This window comes from Archocentrus centrarchus, chromosome 13 (genome assembly GCF_007364275.1).
Source record: "Archocentrus centrarchus isolate MPI-CPG fArcCen1 chromosome 13, fArcCen1, whole genome shotgun sequence".
In the NCBI taxonomy this organism is placed as follows: domain Eukaryota; kingdom Metazoa; phylum Chordata; class Actinopteri; order Cichliformes; family Cichlidae; genus Archocentrus; species Archocentrus centrarchus.
In genome coordinates, this window is record NC_044358.1 from 12,890,063 (window position 1) to 12,904,192 (window position 14,130).

Sequence of the window (14,130 nt, forward strand, 5' to 3'; positions counted from 1 at the left end):
GTTGTGAAATTGTGTTAGAGAATTTAAAATTAAGGCAAAAGATTATAAGAAATATCTTAAATAAGCAGAATGTATGTAGCTCAGTGAAAAATGCAAAACAATATCTTCATGAGGGGAAACGCACGCAGGTACTTGTGTTTAAATGTGATTTATAGATAAAGGGATGTTGCTTACATTTTTATCATCTGCTTCCTTGTCTTAATGATCAGATCTCACGTTAAATGATCAATGATTAATTAATCACGGTTTAATAAATTCCCAGTCTTTTTGCCTCCATAATCTGCTGGCAGATTTACACGTGAAAGCAACACTGGGAGCCAGCGCCCGATGAAAGCTAGAATTTCGAACTTCTTTGTGAGCGCTCCTGAATGCACCACATCGCGCTCTGAACCGGCGAGCTGCGACCCGCCCCAGAGTTTAACGGACATCTGGATCAGCCAATCGAAGGCGAGAGAGGCTGAGCAGCAGCCAATAGCGTTCCAGGGGGCGGGTGTTTCTGTGCAGCAGCCTTCTCTGTGCCTCGCTAACAATAGCCTGGGTTCGGCAAGTTTACTGTTAAAAAGCGATCCAGCAGGGAGAGCGAGCGCTGCGGGGCTGAGCCGTCAGGGGAGCAGAGTTTTCCCACTGCAGGAGACGCGCTGTCCCGGTGTCGGAAATTACCACCCAGGCATTGTGGGATTTACATTTGCGACCAAGCCAGCGGTGAGTGAACCTTCGGACTTTTATCTGTAAATTAGCCCCGCATCTCCATTCTCAGCCGGGCATGGTGCGCAGGGAGCTCATTTGCGTGAGAATAGAAGGGGTTAATGGGTGCTGTGGGCTGGGAGCACGCTGTGATCTCCTTATTCTCTCCACCGCACCTCCGTAACAACGCTCCGGACCCCGCAGGCCCATGAAACCCGCACAAAGCCCACTTTAGAGCACAGCTTTAATAGCCTGAGTGGGTGGTGTGTTTATTATTTTATTACACCGGCAGGGGCGTTTCCAGGTTTTTTTTTTTTTTTTTTTTTTTTCGTGGGGTGGCACATGTGGAGACCAAGAACAAGGCAGGGGGGGGACCCACGAGAAATCCGAATATATCATCAGAAATAAATACAGGGGAGAAAAACAGGTTTTCGGCTTGATGCGCACAAATGCAGATGTAACAAAAGTTTCTCTGAAGATAGTTCAATAACTGAATGACAGCGTGCGGACTGGAGCATTTACCATCACTGATGTGTTGGAGCTGAGGATGATTATCAGTGAGAGCAGCGGTGCAACACATGTTGAGCATTAAATACTATTATTATCATAATTCTGCACACTTTCAGACGGCAGAAGTTAGATGAAACATGGCTGTAGTGTGATGATGATTTTTAATTAAATGTATAAAATACTGAACCATTGAAATCAAATCAACCCCCCCACTCCGGAGCGCTCAGGCACACCTTACTGTACGGACGAGTTCACACGTCGTTGGACTGTCGGTGTGTCCGGATCTCTGTGGGTTTCACATCTGTCTCTCTCCAGGTGTGAAACTGGTTTTCCCATTGATTCACGCATGGATCTTTCCACAAATTATACAGGAAACCGCCTTTTTCCTGATGTTACACTGACTGTGAGAGGACTTGTACCTTTGACTGGTCCACCCCGAGCACGAATCAGACATACAGATCCATCTGCTGTGGTGACCCCACACCAATAAGGGAGCGTGGGTGTGACGGTCTTTGTGTCACTGAGGGTTTAAAAGGAAAAAGCATGAAGTGTCTGAGTGAGAGGCTGTAAAATGCAGAGAAAAACCTAAAGATTAAAGTTGTAAATTTATTAGAAAAAACTGTCAAACCCATCTCTGCATCCGTTTAATGAACTGCTTTTCCAGTTTGGGGTCGTGGGGGTGCAGCATGCGAGGCAGCGTGCACCCCCAGCCAAATTTATGAGAAAAAAACCTGCAAGTTTACAAGAAAATATTCTTCTCTTTTCTCACTGAAATGAATGTTTTTCTGCTTTTGTTTGGGGAAAAATATTCAATTAGAGGCAAGTTTTCACAGCTAGAGAGTGTAACGTAATCAGCTGCTGTGGCTTTGGTGGAGGACAGCGTCCCTTCTGTCCCTCAGCAGGAATCAGAGCGCCGCTCCTGTTCCTGGAGACTTCACTGACTCTTGATGACTTTGGAGGAGGGGGCTCACGGCTAATTTCACTGATTACAGACAGACAGGAGCTCTAACTTTCATTTGGTCCCAGCTCAAACTGCCCCCTGAGATCCTGAAATATGAACGTGATGCAGCATCAACTCCAGGACCGAACCATGATTCCCCCTGCTGCTGCTTTCTCACGAGGACCGGATGAACCCGGAATCTCTTCTTCTTCCTTCTCGTTTAGAAACATCAGGCCATCATCGTTTGATGTCAACTTCATGTTTTTCACAGTGTGCTTGAAGAACGAAATATTCCCCAAAAACCCAACAGGCTGGGTGAGTACAGGCCTTAAGGAGCTGCATCTATAAACTGTGCAGATACACAGACACGGTTATCCAGCACTCAGTGCTAAGTAACTAATAAAATGCGAGGCTTTTACTTGCCTCAGTGGGAGCACAGGCTGGTCGGACCGCACGCTGAGCCCGATAAGGCTCCAGCACCAGCACAGCCATGAGGCCCATTTCTGTGCCTCCATTAGCAGAGGTGAAGCCTAGCAGATGGTCCCTGGCTGCATCCGTGTCAGGACCCACAACTTCAGGCCTCAGCCAAATCCAGATGCATAAGTTCTAAAGAGAACCCCGTTAGGTGTAAACGTGGACATTTTAACTCTGGAGTCTTTGCACCAACTCACTTTTGCAGCCTCGAGTGGCCTTTAGAGGAACTGCAGTTTTTAGCACTGCATCGTGGCTTTATTTTTCAGCCTCGGCAGCAGATGCTTGGCTATAATGATGAAACCTGAAGCTGCAGAGGGGCGTCATGTCATGATACTGTGACAGAAAAACCAGCATGGTAAAGTTTTAGGGGGTCTGACTCCTGTGAGGACAGCCAATAGGAGCACAGAGAAGTCCTGTAAACCCAGCAGAACCAAAGAGGAATAATGCTGCCGGCGTGGCGCTGTCTCGTACTCAGAGCACCTCCTTCTCAATAACATCCCACACATCATGAAAGATGGAAAGCATGGCTGATTGGGAGGCGGGTGCTGTGATGTTAGGACTTTGTAATGGCCTGACACAGTGGCCATCGGCATAAATGCCACGTAGCTGAGGCTGGTGTTGCTCGGTGCTGTTGCTGCTCTCTCTGGCTTTCCATGTATGCATGTGAAAAAGAGGCGGGGCCCATAACAGAGCCGTGGAGCCAAATATAAGTCAGAGTGTGGTGGTGTGAAAGTGCTCCTGGATAAGTGAAAGGAAACTGATGAACTGCATTACGGTTGAAGGGGTGATGGTGACATAGCGATTGCCATGGATACAGGGGTGTGTGTGAAGGAGTGTTTTATGGCCCCGCGTGAAGCACGAGGCCACCCCGCCTTTGCTTTGACACCTCGACAGCCTGACGGGAGCGAGGAAGGCCGGGAGGACTTAATGAGCCATTTGGCTCCTGTGGCTTTGGGCTCGGCCTCTTTAGGACACACAGGACTGTGTGTGTGTGTGTGTGTGTGTGTGTGTGTGTGTGTCACACCTGCCACTGAAGTTATTTTAACCCAAGAGACAGTTTGTGTGGCTCTGAGTGAATTAGACCTGCTGACCTACAATACGAGCCTCGTACTCTACCAGGAGCTAATGTGCAGAAAGCTTTGAAGCCCATAATTCCCGTTTTTGGTTCAGTCTCATAATTAAAGTTTGTAAATGAGATGTTTATGTACTGCTTTGCCTCATAGAAGGCCTCACTGCATAAAAAATACTCCCTGAAATGAAAATGACGCAGTATTATTGAAACTACCGATGAAGTCAGCTAATCAGCACATCCGTCTTTAACATCATCGTCTAAGCAAAATGAAACAAAGCCAACATAATAAGCCTACAAGAACACCTGTGTACAGTATTTACAGTGTGTGTTAGGTGCGCTCGGCTACACCTGAATGACCTCCCTGCACATGAGTGCTGTAATGACAGGACCCTGTGTATTAACTGCTGAAGCTGGATGGATGGAAACCACGTCACACACCCATAAGAACCAAAGCTGAAACAGAATAAAAGCCATAATGATAAAAACACCACTAAATCAAGGACTGAAGGTAAACCCATTCGTTTCAGCTCTATAAGCAGGTAGAAACTAGTGTCAGGTGAGCTCCATCCATCCAGTTTCTGCTGTTTATCCAGGTCTGGGTTGCCGTGGCTGCAGCCTCTCCCTGGTCACATCCTCCAGGTCTTCCGGGGGGACACCGAGGCGTTCCCAAGTATCTCCCATGTGTCCTGAGTCTGCCCCCGGGGCCTCTTCCCATTTGACATGCCAGGACCGCCTCACCTGGGAGGTGTAGAGAAGTAGCAGCTCTCTCCTCTGCTGAACGATGAGCTCCTCACGCTGGGAGGGAAAGCCCGGCCACCCTTTTAGCAACTGTTGAGTTAGGGCAGGAAAAAGCTGCACAGTAAGTGGAATAAGGACAGGGTTTGTATGAATTTTGTACCTGCTGTCCTCTCAGTACAGGAGCTTTTTCGGGCCGCCTGATTGGTTGGTTAGTTTGTATTGTAATGTGATGTTTTGGGTCCAGTCTAACATGTTAAAGTGAGAAAAGCTGGACCCACAGCGCTTATTTTCTGGGAGGTTAAAATCCCTGTCCTGATACATGGAGGCTCAGCAGGGTTCTTAGTGTTACCTGACAGGTGTGGTGAATAGAAAGCCTGGGAGCAGATAAAGGGCCATTTAAATCCCTTCTAAACTATTAAAGGAACATAATTAGGTGCAGATATGAATTCAGGCAGATTTCTACAGTCAGCACTGAAATTAAAGATTCGTTAGCTTGCATACAGTATTTTTCTTAGACGCTAACTCCCAAACTGTAGCAGCATAAGTAGGAGTGCTGGCTGTGGAACAGCAGGAGCCTGCCAGCAGCTGAATAATGGATAGCCTGTCTGCCTGGAAGGCTGCTGAGCGCGGCGTCTAGACGAGCCCCGACAGCACTGCGCTCTCCTCTCCGTGCAGCAGGCTGGCTGCACCCAGAGGAAAGCTGTGAGCCTCACTCCGTTCTTCAAGTATTTTATCCACTTCACTGATGTGCAGATGAAAGGGAGGCTGATAATGCAGCTCTAAGCTGTTAATAGTACGCTTCAGGATCAAAGATAGCTTTAATATGGTGGATATAATTATAATGCTGGAATATTCCACCGCTTCAGTGTCATTAAACCCGGAGTCGCCGCACGGCCCGATCGGAGCGCTCACCGCGGGAGAGGAAGAAGCTTTTACAGGTGGAGCTCCGCTCAGGGGGGCGCGGCTCACTTCTGCCTGGCTCCTCAGCTCTGAGTGTTTCCTGTAGACCGGGCGCTGAGCCTGCTGCACTGTAGTGCACCATGTTTGATACCGACACTGCGCGCTCACGTGGCCTCTTCGGTATGCGTCCTTGAAGACTATCAGCTCTTCACGCTCGTGTTCAGATGCAGTGTGTCACATCGCAAGTGCTTCTTTACTTGAACCAAAGCTCTAACCCCGAATATCCCACACATGCTTCTGGATCCAGATCACAGACTGTGTATCTATCACACAAACTTTATTTAACCCTCTGGAACCGACGGACACACAAAAACATGGCATCCCCCTTCCTGTTGGTGGGAAGTCCGTCATGATGTGGCACCATGCTGTTTGGCTTTGGAGAACTGATCACGGTGACCATCGTCACCACAAGGCCACCAGAGGCAGACTCGGGCGTAAATGCAGCAGGAGGGGGGGACACACCTGGTGTCAGGTCTGTGATGGCGCCCTCTGTCTGTGGGGGGCCGGAACTGTTTTTGAAGCGGCACAAATAAACTGACACCTGATTGTTCTGTACAGAAACACCTGAGGCAGGATCACCTCAGTCTTAATGTAAGTAGTTGCATATAATGTTATTTGATAAATAATATGGTCGTAGAGACAGTTTGGTCCACATACAGACTTCAAGATTCAACACTGTCATTGTAAAAAAGTTCAGTTGCACTGGAGAATCAGATTCACTGACTTTATAATGTAAATAAATAAGTTGTATTATGAACAGAAATAATAAAACAGTTCATTTCACTTGTGCACACATCATACATCAGTCTGTGTTTCCATGATGCATTCACTGCCACCATATGCATCAGTGTCTGTGTAGATTCTCAGTTATCCAGGTCATAGTAGTCTCTGGAGCTTGAAAAAGGCGACTGGACTTCTTTTTGTTTCTTGAAGACGTTTCACCTCTCATCCGAAAGGCTTCTTCAGTTCTCAACCAAATGGTGGAGAGACCCAGGTATTTAAACCCCTGTGGGCGTAGTCCCCTGGAGGGGGTTATGACCCTCTATTGATCATGTGCTTGAACACATGTGCCCAGGTGTGAAGAGGGCGTGGGTCATATTTAATCAGTGGTTTCAGTTGAAACCAATTTAGGACTCCTAAAGGACTCAGCGGAGTCCTAAATTGGTTTCAACTGAAACCACTGATTAAATATGACCCACGCCCTCTTCACACCTGGGCACATGTGTTCAAGCACATGATCAATAGAGGGTCATAACCACCTCCAGGGGACTACGCCCACAGGGGTTTAAATACCTGGGTCTCTCCACCATTTGGTTGAGAACTGAAGAAGCCTTTCGGATGAGAGGTGAAACGTCTTCAAGAAACAAAAAGAAGTCCAGTCGCCTTTTTCAAGCTCCAGAGACCATATGCATCAGTGTGAACGTAGTGATTTAGTCCTTTTTGTGTGTGTGTGTGTGTGTGTGTGTTCACTCTCAGTTCATTGTTGGGTCATCATTGTGATGAGTGGGTCCATGCTGCTAACAGGTTTCTGCCTGGAAACAGACCTGAACATGGAAACATCACGAAGATACAGTCAAGGCCAAATCCCAGCTTCTTTATAGCTCACACTGTGTGTGCGTGTGTGTGTGCGTGCGTGTGTGTGTGTCCAGGGACCATATGGTGGAGGAACCACCCACTCATTGTGACAAGCCACACCTTTACTATCACACTGAGTGAGAGAGACAAAAGGACCATAAAGAGGTAGAAGTGGAAAGCAGAGACTGAGGGGGAGTAATCTATCAGCCAGGTGTGTGTGTGTGTGTGTGTGTGTGTGTGAGAGTGAATACCTCTCTGCTGAGGTATTGCATTCTCACCCTGTAGCCTTACACCCCCAGGAGAGACCCCCGGTGTGATTGTGGACTACATGGTCATGTGTGTTGTTGGCCTGCTGGAGATGAACATGATTGTGTGTTTGTGACCCCGGCTGAGGGCCTCTGCAGTATAAATTCATATTCATACTTCTGAGTGATGCTGTTTTACACATTAGGGTCCATGATTGTCTCGCTGTAACAGCCACTGAAAGGATTTCTGTTGTGGATGTAATCTGTATGTGACAGACGCACAGTATGTATATGAAGTATATGAAGCACATCCTGCCAGGCTGGGTCAGCATCCTGATCTACGCTTCAGTGTTCTCATGTTCTCAGACTCCCAGCAGGAGGGCTAAGACAGGATGGAGGGATTTGCACCAGCAGCTTTTCTCTGTATGTACGTAAGAGTTTCTTTATTTAACCTGTTAACATGTTAAAATAAGTAATAATAAGTGTGATAAAGTATTAAACTCTCGCTCCACCTTTTATCCTTTAGTTTGACCCAGGAAGTGAGTGGAGGATAAAACCCTGAGCTCTGAGAAATGTTTCCTGATGTTTTATGGACTAAATGATCCACATGCTGATCAGGGATGGAAGTAAAGGGCCGTTGCAGCTCATGTGTGCAGATGTGGGTGAGCCTCAGCAGGGACGGCTACAGCAGACTCAGGCCTGCGTCTCAGGGGGAGGGAGGGGGACTTCCAGCTGTGTAATCCTGATATTTCTAAATGCCGTCTTCATGATATCATTCCTGCAGATCCCGCCCAGCCAAAACTGTTCCAACAGTTTCCTCTCCCACCTTCTCTTTCCTTCTGCCATCCTCCTCAGCTCTTTATCTCCTCTTCTTTTCTCTGTACCCAGTGTCCTCATGTTTTCCTTTCATTCTCTTCAGCATTTGTTCCTCTCCATCTTCATCCCTCCTCTCCTTCAGTCTATCTGAAATAACCAGTGAAGCAACTATGATGCTATTAGCTATAAATACCCGGTCGTCTCTCCCCCGTCAGAGGAAGTCTCTTTCTCGCTCTCGTCCTGTAGTCATATCTTCTTCTCTTTGCTGTTTTTGCCTGAGGGACCCTCTCCTTGTTTTCTCAGTTAAAGGACAAGGAAACATTTTCAAATAAGAGTAGGAGAAGCTGGCATGGGAAATATGATGTGCAAAGATACAGAAACATTTAAATCTTGCAAAGGGTGTCTGGGCTCAGAGGTGGGGTGAGGAGCTGCTGCTCCTCTGCATTCAAAGATGAGCTGATTCAGGCATCTGACTAGGATTCCTCCTTAGAGGCACGAGGGCTTCCTAATCCACGAGAGACAATCTCTCCAGTGCGTCCTGAGTCTGGCCCTGGGTCTCCTCGCAGTTAGCCTGAAACTCCCCATCCAGGAGACATCCCAGTCTCCTGGATGAACCACCCTAACTGGCTCCTTTCAGAGTGGAGGGGCGGCAGCTCGAATACCTGAGCTCCTCACCCCATCTCTGGCTGTGGATGAGGGGAGGAGATCAACCAGCAGACTTCCCTTTCACTCTCAGTACACCGAGCTGCATCTTTGTCTGCTAACACAGAGCTGAAGCTGGAAGAACCTGGACTGCATGCATGCCTCAGCACGTGATTGGCTCCTATGCTCCCCGGTTTGGTGTTGATTGGCTCCTGAGGGGCAGGGGAAATTTCTAATCAAGAGCCATTGAACACTTTATATGATGTCTCTGGTGCTAATATTGTTTTTTAGCTTTCAGAAAATCACCTGATAGCTTTGCTGCATGTGGCCAAAGAGGCTTTTCTGTGGTTTATTTCTTCTTGCCGCTCTCAGACAGGATTCGGCTCACCCTTTCTCTGTCTCTCACCCATCGTGTCCCTCCCCCAGGGGGACGTTTCAAACTGAGTTCTCACCTCGGTTTCAGCACAAAGACAGGAACAACACCCTCTGCGCTCGCCAACACGCACTGCAAATTTTAAATATGGCCAGTCAAGTGTGTCAGCTTGCCCTCCACATGCACCCGATCTCCCTCAGTCTGTTTCCATTCCCACACACAGAAGCTGTGCTTAGCTGAGGCTCAGGTTTAGGAAACAGAGAGGGGTCTGTCACTCCCAGCTCATCACACACAGGCTCTTAGACATACTGGGTAGAGCTCGGCGATTAAGCTCATTTTAATATCAGTTATTGGGGTTTTTCCTGGCTCATAAGGGGGGGGGGGGGGGGGGTGTGTGTGTGAAAATGTGCATGTGTATAGTGGACCTCACCTTACCTTCCTAACAGAAGTCTGTGCATATTTCAGTTCATTTTTGGCAGTTTTATAAGCAAAAGGTGTTCCACAGGGGCCAGTACTGGGCCCTATCCAAGTCACTGTGTACATAAATGACCTGGGACCACTGAGATCTGCTCATTACTATGCTGAGGACACAGTCGTATACTAAACAGTGCCCTCTACCGAGAAAGCCGATCGAACCCCAAATCTACAGGCACAGATTAGACTTGAGCTTCGATTCAGTCCTGATGAGACTAACTACAGGCTCTTCAGCAGATCCTTAATGAACAGCCCTACAGGTATGTGCTGGTACTGCAGTTTTTACAGTTGCAGTTAAGTGCTTTGGTATCAGATGCTGAACGTTGCTTCTCTTTTAGCAGCAGTTCAAAGACGTGGGTGGTGATCACTTCATTGTCTTTCTTCCATAAATCCATTTTTATTAAATTACCACCTTAGTTTCTGAAAAGTACGTGTTTAGAAGCAGAAACTTTTATTTTTCTTTTGTGAATACAGATCTGGGTGGTAGACTCTTGGGCTTGACAGTTTAAACTTCCTTTGTCTGATATTTTATGCAATAAATGCTCTTTTTTAATGTGCAGGAAAAACCTTTATTATAAGGTTGGCTTTTGCTGATTATGAAAAACAGGGTTATTACAGTCAATTAAACTAAGTGTGGTAAAACCTTTGACCACACTTAGTTTAGTAAACCTCCAAAGGAGCCAGTTGAGGTGGTTCAGGCATCTGACTGGGACGCCTCCCGGGCGCCTCCTGGGTGTTCTGGGGATGTCCTCCCGGGAGGAGGCCCCCGATAAGCAGAAGGAGATGGACAGATGGAAAGTTTAGTAAACAGAAAAACTCCCCTTGGAAAAAAATACTAAATAACTATAATAAATAAAAACATATAGGAAATGTTGATAGTGTCAGTCTTTGTCAGTTTGGTGCTTCTGTTTATGAAAACTTAGGATTACTACATGACTCTGAGCTGCATTCACAAAATACCCCCCCCAACATTACCCTCCATATAATCACAATGAAGAAGACTCAAATTAACACTGACTAATACAAATGAAATCCAAACATTAAGACCTGAGCTGAGGAAACTAACCTGAATGAAACCCAAACTCAGCGTGAATATGAACAATAACTGTAAGTGAGCTGGTAAACTGTGGCAGTCGTGTTAGAGACCCTGTTTTTGGAACTGAACAGCCACTAAAGCTAATGTACTGTATTTTGTCCTGTGGTTATAATAATGAACAGCTGAATAACCAGAGGTGGCAAAAGTACTGACATTCTGTACTTAAGTAGAAGTACAAGTACTTATGTTAAAAAATACTTTAGTAAAAGTCGAAGTACTGGTTCAACTTCTCTACTTAAGTAAAAGTAAAAAAGTACAGGCTCTGAAATGTACTCAAAGTAAGAAAGTAAAAGTAGTTCTTTGGAGGATGTTTCTACCTGCTATTTTTGTGTAAAACAAACCGAACCTCATTATATATTATTGTAATAATATAAAATAGTACATGAGAATACAAATGTTATTCCAATCTAAATTTTAATCCTAATGAATGCACTCAGCTTGAATCTGTTATGTAGGACACAAACTGTGAAAGGGAATTTAAACACAGCTCTGTTCTCTGTGTCCTCCATAGTAGAGGGTGACTGTGCCTCCACCTAAACACCAACATGAGGATACTCAGGGGTTACAGAAGGTGGAGGAACCCTAAGATCAGCTGTAGTGGCTCTGCATGGGGAGAAGAATCACAACTTTCTATTGTGAGCTGCAGTAAATGATGTTGGTGTGCAGGCTGTGATCAGCTGACCTGCTGCTGCTGCTCTGAGGTTTACTGCTCTGTGTGGATGAACTGAATTCACAAAGATGTAACCCAGTATTTCACAGCTATCTGAGCTGATCTCCATCCCCTACACTGACAGCATACAGGCTGTAGAAATGTTGGATTCAGTGAATGAATCTCAGCATCAGCAGCTTTGATTCAAACTCATCTCTGCTGCACTGATGTAACCTGTAACTCTGACCATGAACACAAACACTGCGCTCCAGTCCAACACAGAGCTTTACTGTAAATACAGTACAACAAACTAACCTATTTATTAAACACTAAACTGCAGCATTTTCATAGAATCTTTGAATTACACAAAGTCAGCATACTTCAGTTTATTTTCCAGTCCTTACCTTTAATTCTAGCCTCTCTTCTTCCTCTCCTGTCCTCTTTCTCCATCTCTGAGTGAACTTCTCTCTCTTTGCTCTCCCTGAAATACAGCAGCTCTTCTTTTAGCTAGCAGACACACTGTGTGACAAACTGCACACACTTTGTGTGTTTGCTGATATTTGTTGAGCATTTAGAAACGTTGCATTTACCTGCCACACGTTACTCCCTTTATGCTCGCTCCTCTTCAGTAGCGCTAGCTAAGCTGTTTATGTGCCGCAGCGCAACTTACGGACTCGGTCCGGCCCGATTATAGCGCTATAAATGATACATTAATTATATGGGTTTGCGTATTTAATCTCTTTGTACGAGATAAGCCCCGATGATGGAGGATACGCAGTACGATTGTCTCTTATATGTTATTATTCCTCCATTTAGGCTCAGATCGCTTTATGTTTGAAGGCGCACTGACCGGAAATGCAAACTTCTCTCTGACGTTAAAAAGTAACGAGTCTGTTTGAAAATGTAAGAAGTAGAAAGTACAGATACTTGTGTAAAAATGTAGGGAGTAAAAGTAAAAAGTAGTCAGAAAAATAAATACTTAAGTAAAGTACAGATACCTGAAAAATCTACTTAAGTACAGTAACGAAGTATTTGTACTTCGTTACTTCCCACCTCTGTGAATAACTGACACGTCAGTGTGGCCTTTGTGAGGCTGTTTGTGTTTATGTTATATCATTCTGACTTTTTACAGAGCAAAGAAAATCAATAAATCCACAAAATGAAGTTTTCCATTTATAGCGAGACTTTTTCTGCTGTGAGCGTCTGCAGATCTCATCACGCTCGGCGGGAATAATCAGGCGTGCAGCCATCAAACAGCTCCTCACGTTTTCCTGCCAAGCACATTTCATCTGTTTCATCTCACAGGTTTAGAGTGCAGGAGTGTTTCAGGATGGTCCTCATGTTGGTGCTTCAGCCATGACTGAACAGCAGAAGCTCATTTATGGGGCTGAACTTACCGGGTCTGTTCTAATCTTACAGCTGTTAGCAGTCCAGTGATGGTATAGTTACCTTGAAAATGTAGTCTGACTACTGATTACTGATTACTCCTTTAAAAAGTAACTTAGTTACTTTACTGATTACTTCATTTTAGAAGTAACTAAGTTAGATTACAAGTTACTTTATTCGTTACTTTCCACAGCGGCCGGTGTTGTGCCAAAAAGTGATCGTCTGTGATTCAGATGTTTCTGTGTATTTTTATGTGTAATGTCTTTGCTTATATTGGTAAATACAGCAAAGACAACATGATTTCTCAAAATCATTTATGAAGCCCTCTACTACATACTCTAGTAGAGGGCTTTTCAACTTTTTCAGCTCTCCCCCACTTACTGGTTTGTAGCGAAGTCCAGCTTTTGTTGTTTGGGTGCTGGGGGGCTCCTGCATTCCCTTACGAAAATCGAGTATGATTAACTATGGTTTTTATGCAGTAATCAAGGTAAAATCATGGTTACGGCATAAAAACCATAGTTAACTATAGTGGATTTAGGGTTAGCTGCAGCTCTGCTTCGCTCCACCTGTTGCGACTCACTCTGTAAGTTTGACTGCGCCTTGACTCCAGATGTTTCTCATATTTGACGTAGTGTTTTTGAAGCTACATAGCACTTTGTCGCCAGCACAGAGTGCACAACTAACCTTGATGTTGTCATCTTTAGCTGACACAGACTCACAATAGTGCCTGTGTTTCAGCTAGAAAATGCCCATCTCTCTCCTCCCTCCATTGTTTACATTTGTGTCGCTGTGCTGGTATTGTCCTCATGCCGACAACGGGACTTAACTGTCGCATCAGCCAGACGTCACTACCCGAGACGCAAGAAGAAAGCAAAAATACATCTTTGTACTGAGGAAAATGACAACAATAGTAACGCACAGTGACTTGGATGAGTAACTTTAATCTGATTACTGGACTGCAAATAGTAACTCGTTAGATTACTCGTTACTGAGAAAAAGTAGTAGTAGTAGATTAGAGTAACGCGTTACTAAGTAGCGCGTTACTGACATCACTGTAGCAGTCATAATAATAAATGCATGGTGTGGTAGGCAGACTCAGAGCTGTAAGTGATTAACCTGTTAATAATGGAGGGAGCTGAGTAATAATTAAACACTGCCTTTAAAACACTATTCTCTTATTGTGGTTTTGTTGCATTATTCTACAGTTAACGCTCTGAGGGTACCTTCAGTACTAGCAGGGATGGAGCAGCTCCCATGATGTCACACTGGGGAAACCGTGGTTTGAGACCAAAATCAGTGCAACCGTGTGGTCGCACTGAGGACCAGATCTGTGACCGCTCTCCATCTTCAAAGCAGCTTTGGTGAAGATGGCGATAAAACAGCAGTGAGGCGGTTTGTGATGATACAGCGATGAGCTGTGATAAACCAGCAGAAATTTACAAAAACCATTCAGAGTCCAGCCGGAGCCTCACAGATCTGAAACAGGAGGTCATCCA

At 45.5% G+C, this 14,130-nt stretch overlaps 1 protein-coding gene across 1 annotated transcript in view; it reads left to right on the forward strand.

Moving 5' to 3' along the window:
* Nucleotides 1-549: 549 nt before the first annotated feature.
* The window catches only part of pak1 (p21 protein (Cdc42/Rac)-activated kinase 1), a 77,544-nt gene continuing 63,963 nt past the window's right edge, over nucleotides 550-14,130 (forward strand). Inside the window, exon 1 of the mRNA XM_030743909.1 lies at nucleotides 550-702. The gene's annotated coding sequence lies outside the window, so the exon portion shown is untranslated. The remainder of the gene's footprint in view (nucleotides 703-14,130) is intronic.